The 14,356-nt window shown below is 38.0% G+C and overlaps 1 protein-coding gene across 1 annotated transcript in view; it reads right to left on the reverse strand.

Annotated features, from left to right (window-relative positions):
- The window catches only part of LOC135225230 (mucin-5AC-like), a 198,007-nt gene that overhangs the window by 35,743 nt on the left and 147,908 nt on the right, over window positions 1-14,356 (reverse strand). The window contains exon 3 of the mRNA XM_064264556.1: window positions 4,397-4,445. The gene's annotated coding sequence lies outside the window, so the exon portion shown is untranslated. The remainder of the gene's footprint in view (window positions 1-4,396; window positions 4,446-14,356) is intronic.

Genomic DNA, 14,356 nt, shown 5'->3' on the forward strand with positions numbered 1-14,356 from the left:
TATGTTCTCCAACTCCCTATTATCTTGAGAATGAATATAGTAGGCGTATATTCAATAAAGGGCAAAGAGCCTAATATACTTATTCGTGAACTGTTTGCGATTACATTTGTGTGCATACTACTATGTATGTATGAATGTATGTATGGTAGTTCGTCACTGATTTGACGCATGACTCATTTCAAATGAATATGGATTGAAAGTAAACCTTGAACATTGTTCATACTTGCTTAATAAACTAAGAACCTTTGGTAAACGTAAGGTAAGCATGGAAATGAAGAAGCCTTTTTTAATATGACGTTATTTTGAATATGGAATGTCATTGCGCAGAAAGTGGGTCACGCATATCACTTGTTTTCCCTTATCGCCAGGTGATTGTTTACCTGCCTTATGGCGCTGAGAGGTTGCATGATGAAGGGTTTTCCGTCATTAAAGGCTGATTCTGGTCGAGTAGGGAAGGAGAACTTCACGGGATGCAGTTTGAGAGATCACCGCATATTTGTTGGTATAGCAAAAATAATATACTATGTACATGAGCGCGCGCGCGCACATGATTTTATATATATATACACGCACTGCTTGTGTGTGTGTGCGTGTTCGCGCGCGCTTGTGAGTGTGTGCGCTGATGTTTGTGTGCTTAGGGGTGTCTGTTTCTGTATGAGTGTAAAAGTGAATTTATTTACTAAATTACTCATAACTTGAAGCAAATGATTTCAACTTCCGGGGCCAACGATTTTGATAGCACCGTCTACGATTAGCGTTTTCCGTATTGGTGATAGATTGTTCATTAATTTAGATTAATACTCATTAAATAGACTTTTGAAGCGTTTCACATTATTTGAACAATAAAAATATTATTTATCTCGTAATGCGTCGTTGTAATTTCCTCCTAAACACAATATCAACGGGTAAAAAGATATCTTTAATTGTAAAAGTCCGATATGATAATATGACACTGGTGGAGGAAAGTTCTTTCTTAAAACATATTTATGACAGCCAGCAAAGCGTGCGTCTGATATAATAGCCATGTATCGTCCTATAACTTTTATGATTTTCGGTTGAATAGATATATATGGCATGCCGAAATCACATCTAATGACGGTTATCACAGTGAACTTTCTTTTATTATTTGTAGTAAGTCAAAATCTCAGTACCGAAACCGTAAAGCGAGTTTAAAGAAACAAGAGTCAGTATTGACAGAAAGTGTCGAGAATAACCCGTAAGTTGGTATAGTAGATTCACGTCAACCGTGCATCTGATGTCTAGGCCAGTCCCTTACGACGCTCCTGATTGGCTGTTGGATAAGCCAATCACAGGGCTGGAAACTCTGTCTCTCGAGAGAGTTCACGTGGGTAGGATGTGTGTTCCACCTCTCCTGGGGTATACGTTAAAACGTATCCCTCAGGAGAGGAAGAGCACACATCCTGCCTATGTGAACTCTCTCGAGAGACTAAGAGTTTCCAGCCCTCTGACTGGGTTATCAACAGCCAATCAGGAGCGTTGTAAGGGACGGGCCTAGACATCAAAGGCAAGGTTGATCTGAATCTACTATAGTTATGCTATAATAGTGAAAAACATTGCTTAGGGTTCTTTGCAGCGTGCTTAGGCCCCTAGCTTGTAACCCCTTTCCTTCCTTTTATTGTACATCCTCTCATATTCTCTTTCTTCCATCTTTACTTTTCAACCTCTCCTAACAATTGATTTATAATGCAACTGCGACGTTTTCCTTCTGTTACACCTTTCAAACCGTTTGCTGCCAATTTCCGTTTCAGCGCTGAATGACCTCATAGGTCCTAGTGCATGGCCTTTGGCCTTAATTTTTCTATATTCAATTTAATTCAATAATAAAAAGAGGCTATGGAAAATAAAAACTCCCATACATCTTGTGGCTATGAATTTATACTCATGTCTTGAAAATTGTAGTTCCATTACCTATGCCCTTCCTCCCTCTTGTTCGTGAACGTTCGTGTCAGGAAATGAAGTGTCGAGGCCGATGGCCGCTTTTGCTGAATAATTATGAAAGTGAAACGTTTTCCTTTCGTTGCAGAGGCTTCTGTTTTCGTGCCTGAAGTGGCTGATGCTTCTAAAAGATGACAGCTGTTGTCGTCTTGTTATTCCACAACGAAAGTTTAGGACACTGATGTTTCATTCCCAACTTCGCGTTCATGGGGTAAGAAGCAGCAGTAGGTTTTAGAATTGTTTTGCTCTGAAGTCGTCCTCTTTTAGGAAACATTGTTTTTGGATGTTCGGGAATAATATTATTGATGGGTTCTTGATTTCATAAATACGGTACGATATTCGTATACTATAATTTATTAACAAAAGGTTTAAAACTCCGAGTTGATTTCACTGAGATGAAAATCAGTAAATTCCAAAGAGAAACGTTGACGTTGGTTATGACAGTGCACTATTAACGATGCACAACAATTTATAGTGAAAAAAAAAAGTAAGAGTCATCGATGATGCGTATTTTTCACAGACTATCTAATCTTAAACCTCAAAGGTAATTTCACGTAAAGGAGACCAGTTCGCCTATCAATTATAACTAAAACTGCCTTGAATTATTTCGTAGATAAAAATGGAAGGAATTAATTAGAAATATATTGTATTATGTATAATTTCATTGCAGCTGAAAAAAAGCAATTTATTTCATTACTTGCTATTAAAACTTATGAAAATTAAGCACTGAAGCTAGAAAGGTCAAGAATTTTATTCTTGAAGTAACTAAGAGAGAGTGAGAATATTGCCAGAAATGAGAGAGAGAGAGAGAGAGAGAGAGAGAGAGAAAGTGGCGACCTTAGTTCATAAACAATTTTCATACGGTACATGACGATGAGTCTTCAGTTTTCCCTCGAATCTTAAAGAGTATCACGGCCAAAGGCGTCCGAATCATCTCTCCTCAACGGTGACTGACGTCATTGTTGGATAAGCGCCCCTGGGAGATGATGTGGGTGTCTCTCTCTCTCTCTCTCTCTATCTCTCTCTCTCTCTTTTACTCCTCTCCTCCCTCCCTGCGACCAAACATCCCATCGGCGTCAATGACTACTGTCGTAGCAGCGCCAGATTACATAAACAGGTCAAACAATTAATTGTTTCCATCACTCCCCCATTCCTTCACTTCTTATGGACTTGGTGTTATTTTTATTCTTGGGGACTGCTATCTGAAACACTTTATGGTTGTTTCTGAATGCATTCTTGTTGTTTATGGTTTCGGTTTTTATAACCTTGTTTTCGAGACTTTGGCCACGCAGTCTTACATCCATTTTGATGGGGATTTTTAACGTCAAGTTCCATTTTATCAGGAGTTTATTAATTTTTTATTTTTTTTTTTTTTTTTTATTGGCGGGGAGGAGCTGCGCGTACTGTCGTTTGCAAGCAACCCGTCTCGTGCGACTTCGATGTCACGGTTAGGAGTTATTGCAGATTCTTCTTCTCCGTAATTTGGTTAGCTTGAGTAACAGACATATTGCCCAAGGAACGTTGCAGTCCGGTCGTGTCGCAAGCTTTGAATTCGATTGAAGTCTTTTGTGTGTCTATGTAATGACACTGAATATTGTTACATACGCAATCAGAAAAGAAGTCGATTGTATTTCCTGCGTTCTAAGCACGTTATAAAAAAAAACTGCAGATGTATAAAAAGCTTAGATATATGTCATTTTTTTTTGTTTACGTACTCTGGAACTCAGTCTTATTTATTCATATATGATGGTCGAAACATTTTTGTATATAATATTCAGAAAATTTTTTTATATGATGGTCAAATTAACGTGAAATAATTGAAACATCGCAGTAACCCTTTCTGCTTTGACTACGACTGCGTATGTTTAACATTTCTCATTATTCCTTTCGCTCATCAGGTAGACAGCAATTCCGTTTTATTTGTAACAGAAGCAGGTAAGGAGTGCCTACTTGTGTATTTAAATTCACAGAATATATGATATCCTTTCTACTTTTGGTAAAATTTGTGCTGTTTGAACTTGGGATGTAGATTTTGGAATTTTCTGGTCATTACAAGTTATGTTTTTATTTATTTATTTTTTTTACGAAAGTCATATTTTCATGTAGGCCGAAATATCCACGGTAATATTTATGCAATAGGTACACTTGTACATACGGTGAAGAATGTCATGTTGACTTTCTTGGTCGAAATAAGGAAAAATGTGACGTAGTTATTCCAAAGAATTTCCTCCAAATTCTGCATATTGTTGTCACCAGGAAGTTAATCTGTTATTAGAAATTCATAGGAGAGAGTGATGATCAATCACAAACAAATCAGTGCTTAGTTATTAGCGGTGTCTACTGTTATTTGCAAATGTGTGAGTCGGTTTTCTTTCAGTATAGTCGTTGATTGCCCGGGTGTGTGCCATATCTTGCTAACATTTTGTAAAATGTTACTTACCAGTCCTTACCAGATGTTGCCTAAGGATGCTTCCTGTCCTTCAGATTGTCTGGAAAAGAGAAGAAACCAATTTTCTAATTAGAAATGTGGAGGCGAAACATTCCAGACGTGATGTCATAGCATTTTTCAAAGTATATTTCAAAATGTCCACCCTAGGTGTGAGCAATTCGTTAGAATATTTATCATCAAAGTATGCGACTTGGCTACGTTTCAGTAACATTAAATTCCGCTCGTGATTCCAGTAAAGGAGAATTTCATAGCCATTCCACTGGATTTATCGAACCAAAATAATGTGTAAAAACTGTGTCGTCTCTTGAGGGCACTTCAGTTCATGTTGATTTTAAATTTACAAGTTAACATAGCGCCTCAGTGACGGGGTTGGTATGGTGTTGACGTACCATCTCGGTGGCCGCGAGTTCGATTCTCGGGCATTCCGTTGAAGAGTGAGAGATGTGTATTTCTCTCGACGTGGTTCGGATGTCATGTAAAGCCGTTGGTCCCGTTGCTGAATAACCACTGGGTCCATGCAACGTAAAAACACCATACTAACAAACAAACAAACAAAACAAACACGTTTAACATCGCAATATAATGGAAATCAGGTAAACCAACTCTAATCGGATTGCAAGAAAAGGTATTTATACGGGCTTTCTGTGATGCACTAAATAGCTTCCTATTCAAAAGGAACGGTTCCCAAAGGTTGCGTTCCTCCTCAGAGCCGACTCGCCAGTGCGTGTAATGTCGTTTTACTGCTCTTTTATGGATGTTACCAGTTCGAATACGAATTCTCTTTTTGTACCGAGAGTGTAGGCGTAGTATTTTATTTTTTATTTCCATTTTTCATTATTTTAGATTGGCACACTTATGAGGACATAACGAGAAGCATTTATTTTCTTAAGCATTAATATATATATATATATATATATATATATATATATATATATATATATATATATATGTCAGATATATCTATGTATGTATATGTATATATATACACATACATACATACATATTAAAACAGTACTAGAAAAGTATAAAAGAAAGATTAAAATCCAAATGGTGAGTTCAACGGAATGAAATGTTAGAGCTTTAAAGAAAAGAAAGCAGATGTCTGGTATGTGTTGTTGAAATGATTATATCGTGTGATTTTAAAAAATGATAGAAGTATTTATCTTTTCACTTTTAGTTTAATTGTTTCTGTAGAAGAAAACTATGGAGATGGCTTTGTCAGTCTGTCCGTACTTTTTCTGTCCGCCTTCAGATATTATAAACTACTGAAGCTAGATGGCTGCAAATAGGTATGTAGATCACGCACCCTTCAATCATCAAGCTTACCAGATAGCGGCGCTCTAGACTCAGTAGTTTTTGTTTTATTTAAGGGTAAATTTAGTCCTGATCGTGCGTCTGACCACGGCCCGCTGAAAGATTCATAGGCCGGCGCTTAGAGTTTCATACAGCATTATACGCTGTACAGAAAACTTCGGCGCATTTTTATTTTCTTTTTTTTTTTAGAGATGAGATGGTCATGACATCCCCGGCATCTAATTCGAGTACCGGTGTAAACGTGTTAATGAGCCTCTCAAGCGATGATAAGCTTGGTCTCTAAGGAAACTGGTTAAATGAGTCAAGAAACACAGAGGAAGAAAGAGATTACATATTTCGGAGATGAAATTATGTTGGGTTCTACTACCAGACAAGCCTCGAGTGTGGAACTTCCGCACTGTATTTGTGGGATTGTATGGTACATAAATGACCGAAGATCAGCTGTGCGATAGTGCGTGTTTGCTGGAATTAGTATCCACAATTATATTAAAAATATATTTCTATGTAAAAATAGAACAAAGACTTTCGAACACCTAAACGGTGTTCCTCTGGAGAGGATAGTTCCCTCCCGAAGAGCATCTAAAAAGGTGGGCGGGGCGAGAAGATAACAGCCCATCATCGAAGTGCTGGTTCGTGTGTTAAGTAATCCCAAACTCAACAGGCAGTTGCACCAACCTCCTCGATCTCCGAACCTGTGAATGTTACTCCTGCTTGCACTGCATAGGTGCCATAGTTTATGGGTTTTATCATATTTCCGGCGTTGAGTTTTGACTTGAGTATCGCCTTTACTCTCTGCATATATTCTTTCCTTATCGTGTCCTTCATCTCTTGGTGTTTTATTATTATTATTATTATTATTATTATTATTATTATTATTATTATTATTATTATTTTATTATTATTATACGTACTAAAAAGACAGAATTTGTCGTTACTTACAATAACGACATGGAAAATCAATTTTTATTGAATATCTATGTTCATGCTGTATATGGAAAATGTCCTTTATATTACATAGCGTTAAGTGGAAATGTGCAGGTTGTGTACAAATGAATGTTTTTTATTTATATTTAATTGTAATAAGCGTTGTTACCAAGGAATATTGTCTTGTGAATGGTTTGTATAATTGGTTAACAATGCGATGTAAGTTGTTTGATAGTTTCGTTCGGTTCGTGTTGGTTTGGTGGCTTCGTTCGTTTTGTTGTTAATTTTGTCGTGAGCGAACGAGGCCGAAGTCGTGTGTTTGGGTGAGAGAGCGAACATATTATTTTCGACACAGAAGTGAGCAAAGGGTATGAAGTCAGTCGTTTCTCAACATTGGTACTGGTAGAGTGGGTTGGTAACGGGAGAACTTAATCAGAGTGAAAAGGATTTCACTTCGATTAACGATGTCGTTCCTTCCCAGCATTTATTGAAGTGGATGGATTAATCAACCGAAGTTTGGATGAGTATTATCTGATATATTATTTAATTTGCCTTGACTGGGATAAATCGCTAGGGATATGCATATCTGTGCGTGGGATTCCGTGACTGGGTAAGATTGAATATATATTAGTGGTATCGTGGTTTACCCGTGCCTATTGTAATCCGAACTCGGCAACAACTTCATGTCAAACTAGTAAGTAATAATTCGGGGGCAAAACACAATAGAATATAGTATATATGTCCTTTCATGTCTGTAACACAACGCAATGAATTCTTTATGTAGAGAAAGGGTCTTGAGTTCTCTTAAACGAATCTGGTAATTAGTAATTTCTGTAATTGACTGAAGTCATTATATATGTTGTTGCTTGTTTGACCCTAATGAGTAACAATATTTGGTGCCGTGACCAGGATATGTCGGTAGTATATTTGGTGTTGTGAGCTAAGTTGGTAAAAGTTTGTAGTACTTGTCCGCGGTATATATGATGTCGTAAGCCAGTTTTGTGAATCTTTAGTATACGTCCGCAGAAATATGTTGCCGTGTTAACCAGGTTTATGTGAAATTTGTGAGATTTTCGATAATTTCTTAGTTTTGAACGCCGATCATATAATAATTCTTTGGTTTAGTCACGTGTTACGATTAGTACCGTTGGTTATTCTGTAGGACATTTATGCAGTGTTTTCTTGCTATTAACTATGTTGTGTTGATGTTTTGCTGGATAATGCCTGCCCTCCATAACCTTGTTGTCTCATTTTGTTTTTGCGCGTTTCTTTAAATTAGTATGCGGTATCCTGCCTACATAACAGACGTGGTTAACCCGTTTCCTTTTCTCATTTTGAGGTGCCGCAAGGAACATTAAATTTACTTTTTTTCGCGCCATTTGTAGGTAAGAGGGTATTCAGGTTTGATTAAAACAGTTTTGAACATGAAGTTTTAACTAAATTAGTAAGGCCTTGTCCTGCTTGCCTTAAGCCTTAAAATTTTATTGGTTTTTGTCTTTTTCCCTTACTTTGAATTAATGTAAATTTTCTCTTGTTAGAATATTATATCTCTCATAACAATTTAATATGAATCGTAAAGTAGCTATTGTGGGACATTCTCATGTCACCCATATGGAGAATTGTTTTAATAGTGGTAGATCGGCATTATTGGAACCCTTAGAATATAAGACATTTGGTAGACCAGGGGCTGTACAACCAACCTTATGACACCTGGCCTGATAACCGAACTTATACCTATGGGCCTAGTATCACTATCTTGTTCATAGGTAGCAATGACTTAGATGTACCAGGAGAATAACCCTAACCTGGTGAATAGTGTTCACAAAAATATTCTAGGATTGGTAGAAAGTCTACGCACAGTCAATAATTCAGAGGTTTTGTTATGTTAATAGAAATACGTAAAACACCATCTAGAACCTCTGCCGAAAACTATCAAAAAAGAAAAAACTATTTAAACAAAAAATTAAAGCGAGATACAAGAGTTAGGGTGATCCCTACTTTATTATCAGAATGTGATTTAGCAAGAGATGGGATTCATTTTCATAAAAGTTACAGGGCGTTGGCTCAACGTATTTGCGTTGAGTCAAACAAATATGTGAAAAGTAAAGGGTGGTAGAAGGTGAGTAGGATCGTGGTTACCCCGTCCTTCCCCTTCAGATTTAGGGCTGGGTTAAGTATGGGACAGGGCCTGCACATTCCACTACGCACGTATAATAAAATTCTCCTTTTCATTGATTGTTTAATTTGGGAGAAAATTATTGGGTGATGAATCACTTTTGTGAAAATTTGCTAATTTAACTTTTGAACCCAGTTATTATAGTTGGATGCATATTTATTAATTATTGAAATTTTGAATATTATATTGTATTTGTATTTTCTGAGTTTGGTCTTGTCACGATGGAGTCGTTGACGCGTAGACGTGGCGGTTATAAATCCGTTATCACACGTTTTATTGGGAAGATGACCCGAAGTGATCGATTCAACTGATATTGATGCTATAACTTCCCTTAGGGATTCTCTTTTAGATAATTTGAACAAAGTTCTTGTTTTGGATGAACAAAATTTTGGATTCAGTTAAAGAAGAAGAAATGTCTGATGAAATGATAAATCAAGCTGAATATGCAAGAGACGTCCGTACACACATCGGCAGACTCAATAGCTCTATTACTAACAGTTTGAAGTTACTAAATCCGCTAACACAACCACCGCCACTACCTACAGCCAGTGTTAGATTGCCCAAACTGGATCTTCCACATTACTCTGGAGATATATTAGAATGGAATTCCTTCTGGGAACTATACCTGTGTCAGTACATCAGCGGAAAGACTTGGAACCAATTCAGAAGTTTCATATTTACGAAGTTTGCTCACAGGAGAAGCTTCGAAATTAATCTCTGGATTTAAATTTGAGGCTGCCAATTATCCACAAGCTGTAGCTCTTCTCCTATCTACTTATGGAAAGAGAGATGAGATTAAGCATGTTCTGGTGAGAAGATTGCTAGAAATGGAGTCTCCTGCTGCCAATTCTGAATCGTTGCAAACTTTCAGAGCTAATTTTGAATGCTCAATAAGATCGCTTGAAAGTGAAAAGCTGGAATTAAATGAGCTTTATACTATTTGCTCTATACCAAATTGCCTCAAAGCGTCAGTGAGACGGTGAAGCGTAGGTGTGGAGACGATTGGTTGGTATTAGACACCTTTAAAAAAATACCTAGAAGAGGAAATTTGCAATCTAAGAACCTTTGTTTCAACTGATGTGAATAAAAACTGAAAACCTGTCGTCAATATCAACATTCACAGTAAATCAATCCCAAGCTGTTAGACAAAAAACCAAGGGAAAGGGAAATGTAAAAAAGTCCAGTTATCAGCAATCCAAAAGATGTGCTCTTTGTGATAAAGAACATTGGTGGACACAGTGCAAACTTACGCAACCAGAGATGAAAAGTTGAATCGCATTAGAGCTTTACAGTTATGTTTTGTGTGTGCTTCTAAGAAGCATTTTAGTGTGGACTGTGACAAACCAAGTTGCATTAATGGTTGTAAGATGAGACATCATCGCATCTTGTGTGATAAGGACCAAACCGGAAAGCAAAGCAAGAATAAACAAAGTGGTGTACAAGTGGGAACGCTATCAGTAAATGAGCAGGACAAACCAAATAAGTCAGGTAAGCAATCCATATTGCCAACAGCAACAATTCCCTGAAAGGGAAAGAAAGGTCGCATGGTAGGACTTAGAGGGCTGTTGGATACTTGTGCCGAGAGAACGTTCATTAAAAGATCAGCTCTAGAGAGACTGCAATATAGGTCCAAAGGAGTTGAAAAGATAGCCTTGAGAGGTTATCTAACTAGTAAACCTGTTCATGAATACGAGATGATAAGCGTAGCCATACCGCATAAAGATAAGTTGATAATAATGGACTGCATAGTGGTGGATGAGCTGCCAGAATATGCGAAGAAATTTGACGTTAAGAGAAGTTTGAAGTCTTTATGTAAAACTAAGATCAACTTGGCTGATAAAGATTTTGATTTGCCTGTTGAGAATCAATCAACTATTGAATTGTTAATAGGGGTTGATAATGTTACAATATTTTGCATCCAGGGTTCAAAAGGGTTAGAAACTTAATATTGCTGCCGACCATATTCGGTTATGTGGTGACAGGCACATGCAGTGCTTCCCCCACTAGGGAGACTCATGTGACAATTTTGAAGCTAGCTGTACAAACTGAAAAATTGAAGCTACTCATAATGAAATCCCAAGACTGATCTGGACGCATTGTGGAGTTTGGACAGATTGGGAATAGATTGCAGTGAGTTGCGAGAACAAGACCAGAGGGTCTTAAAGGACTTTGAGAGCACTATAACATATTCTGAAATTGATAAACAGTATGTTGTGGCGTTGCCTTGGAGAACCAATAGATTTAGATTGAAGACAAATTTTGGTTTAGCCATGAGCAGACTTCGACAGCAGACCATCAAGTTTCAGAAGGATGTGGAATTACTTGATCATTATCAGAAAATCTTGCAAGAGCAAGAAGATAGAGGATTCATTGAGAAGGTGATCTATAATAAATCTGATGTGGATTGTCATTTACGTTGGCACATCAATGGAGTGCTTAAGACAGTGCCACTACTCCAATAAGAATAGTGTTTGATTGCTCATCAAAACAAGGTAAAAAATGGATTAAGTCTGAATGATTGTCTATGGACTGGACCACACATAACGGCTGATCTACTCAGAGTCCTGCTGCAATTTAGAACTAACACCTTTGCTTGTATTGGTGATATTGAGAAGGCATTTTTAATGGTACAGTTGCGTGAAGAAGATCGCAATTATACGCGTTTTTTTGTGGTTGGAAAATCCAACAGATCCCAATAGTAAAATTAATAGTATACAGATTTTTAGAGTAGTATTATTTGGAGCTACATGTTCACCTTTTCTTCTAAATGCAACCATCAAGCATCACTTGTCCACTGTGGTCTCGTGGTTACCCGGTCCAATACAGTGAATGTAGTGGAAAGATTGTGAAGGGAGGGGTTTGTATGTAGATAATTTACAATTTACGGCTAATAGTGAATCTGAGTTGATGGATTTATTCTTTAATGCCAACAAAATTTTTGCTCAGGCTCACTTATATTTGAAGGAGTGGGTTAGCAATAGCGAGTCTATACAAACTATTGCTGCTGCTTATCAAATTGAAGCCAAACAAAAACAAATTCATAAAGTATTGGGATTGAATTGGGATATAATTAAAGACGTCTTAACTATAAATCCAACAAGTATTAATAGATCGAGTCAAACAAAGCGAGAGATTCTCAGTACCGTTGCCCAAATATACGATCCATTGGGATTGCTTCTCCCTGTTACTATGAAAGCAAGGATATTTTGCAGAAATTGTGGAAGCAACATCTGGATTGGGACGAACAACTTGCCAACCCGCTACAAGAGGAATGGAGTGAATTACGCAAGGGACTTAGAGAAGTGTATTGAAATATCTTTTCCTAGGAGTGCTAGCCTGGGAACTGGTGATAACCTTGCACAATTATTCGCTCGACGATGCTAGCGCGAAACTTTCATATGGTTGTGTGGCCTATAGAGCAAATGGTGAAAGCTCTAATATAATTATGGCAAAGGGTAGAGTGGCGCCCATCAAGGAATTGACTATTCCGAAATTGGAACTAACTGGCATTGTTGCTAGGAGCAAGAAATGGCCAAATTTATTATTGACTCCTTTGATGAGAAGGAGTTTAAACAATTATATGTCTGGTCAGACAGTAAAGTCGCCCTTAGCTGGATTGTGTCCAGTAATGTTCTGCCTGTGTTTGTGAGAAACAGAGTTTAATTTGAGATTAACTCTTTGATTCCGGGGTCAGTCCTGTCTTACGTACCCTCTTCTGAAAATCCCAGTGATTGGTTGACACGGGGAAAGAGGACTAAGGTGTTAGCAAAAAACTCCTTTTGGTGGGAGGGACCCCCTTGGTTAAAAAATCACACACTGCCAATTGATAGGTCATGGGTGGGGTGTACACACATGCAGGGTGAACAGGACATTGTGGTCAATGTTGTAGGGGACATAGATGCAACACGCCTGCTGGATTGGGAAAGATTCAGCAGAGCTGACAAGGTCTTTAAGACCATAGCTTGGATAATGCGATTTATAAAGAATTGCAAACTATCAACCAATGACAGAAAAACTGGTGGTTTGACTCTGGAAGAGTTGCAGGAAGGAAAGATCAAAACAATTGTTCTCGTGCAGAGAGTACTTTCCAGAAGAATATAAAGCCCTAAAGAGGGAGGAAACAAACCCAAAATTGACATTAATTCGCCAGTTGAATTTGTTTTTGGATAATAATGTAATGAGATGTAGAGGCAGGTTGGAACACGCGACACTGCCTGAAGAAGTCAAATTTCCTACTTTACTGCCAAGGGTTGTGTTCTGAGTAAGTTAATAATAAGACGACATCATGTGATGCAAGCACACATGGGGGTGAACGCTACTGTAGCTAGTGTAAGACAGGAGTTCTGGATTCCACAGCTGCGACAACTAGTCAAGAGCGTGTTACATCATTGTGTGATCTGTAAGAAAGTTCAAGGAAAACCATATAGAACTAATATAGTACCCCCATTGCCGGAATTCCGGGTACAACGGAAACAACCTTTCAGCGTTACGGGGGTGGATTACACCGGTGCTTTATGGATAAAAGAAGGGAAGCAAATCGGAGAAGGTTTATATCATACTATTCACATGCCCGATCACTAAGGGGGTATACATCTGGAAGTAGTCAGAAATCAGTCCGCTGACTCATTCCTCATGGCCTTCCGGAAGTTTAGCAGCCGTAAAGGCTTTCCTTCACTAATGTTGAGTGACAACGCCACTACTTTCGTAGCAGCATCTGAATATCTGAAAACGATGGCAGATAGCCCCCTTTTTCAAAACCATCTGGAGAACATCGAGTGTAAGTGGAAATTTATACCAGCAAGAGCACCTTGGTTTGGTGCAATCTGGGAGAGATTGATCGGATTATTGAAGAACTGTATGAAGAAGGTAGTCGGTCGAGCTCTTCTCAGTTATGATGAATTATCCTGCATTTTGGTGGAATTGGAATCTATCATAAATGACAGGCCACTAAGCTACACATCGGGGGACCTTGATCAGAAGGAGATTTTAACACCTAATCATCTGATCTTGGGTAGAAAATTAAGATCCTTTCCCAAGGAAACAATTAATTGGGAGGAGGTATCTGAAGATCCATTGTATAGTAAAACAGAAAATGTAGAAAAGAGATTCCTTTACATATCCAAATTGTGTGATCAATTATGGAAAAGATGGGAACATGAATATTTGATTCTTAAGAGAGGACTCATCGAATTGGAGTCCAACATAATTCTTGGCCCAAAATAGGAGATTCAGGTGCATGTGGGGTCTGACAATGTAGTTAGAGTAGCTACCCTCAAAACCTCCCATGGTCAGATCATGCGTCCCATTGTGAAATTGTACCCGTTAGAGTTGTGGCAAGAAGTTGAGACTCCTGATCCTGCCAAATTTCCTGAAGTGAGTACTCGACCATCCAGGAAGGCTGCTCGGGTGGCTGCAGAAACTAGAAAAGATTTGATTCAAAAGGGACTGTTGTAAATATTAGTATATTAGACTTTTGGTGGCGGGGAATATGTCGTTACTTACAATAACGACATGGAAAATCAATTTTTATTGAATAT

This window comes from Macrobrachium nipponense, chromosome 13 (genome assembly GCF_015104395.2).
Source record: "Macrobrachium nipponense isolate FS-2020 chromosome 13, ASM1510439v2, whole genome shotgun sequence".
In the NCBI taxonomy this organism is placed as follows: Eukaryota; Metazoa; Arthropoda; class Malacostraca; order Decapoda; family Palaemonidae; genus Macrobrachium; species Macrobrachium nipponense.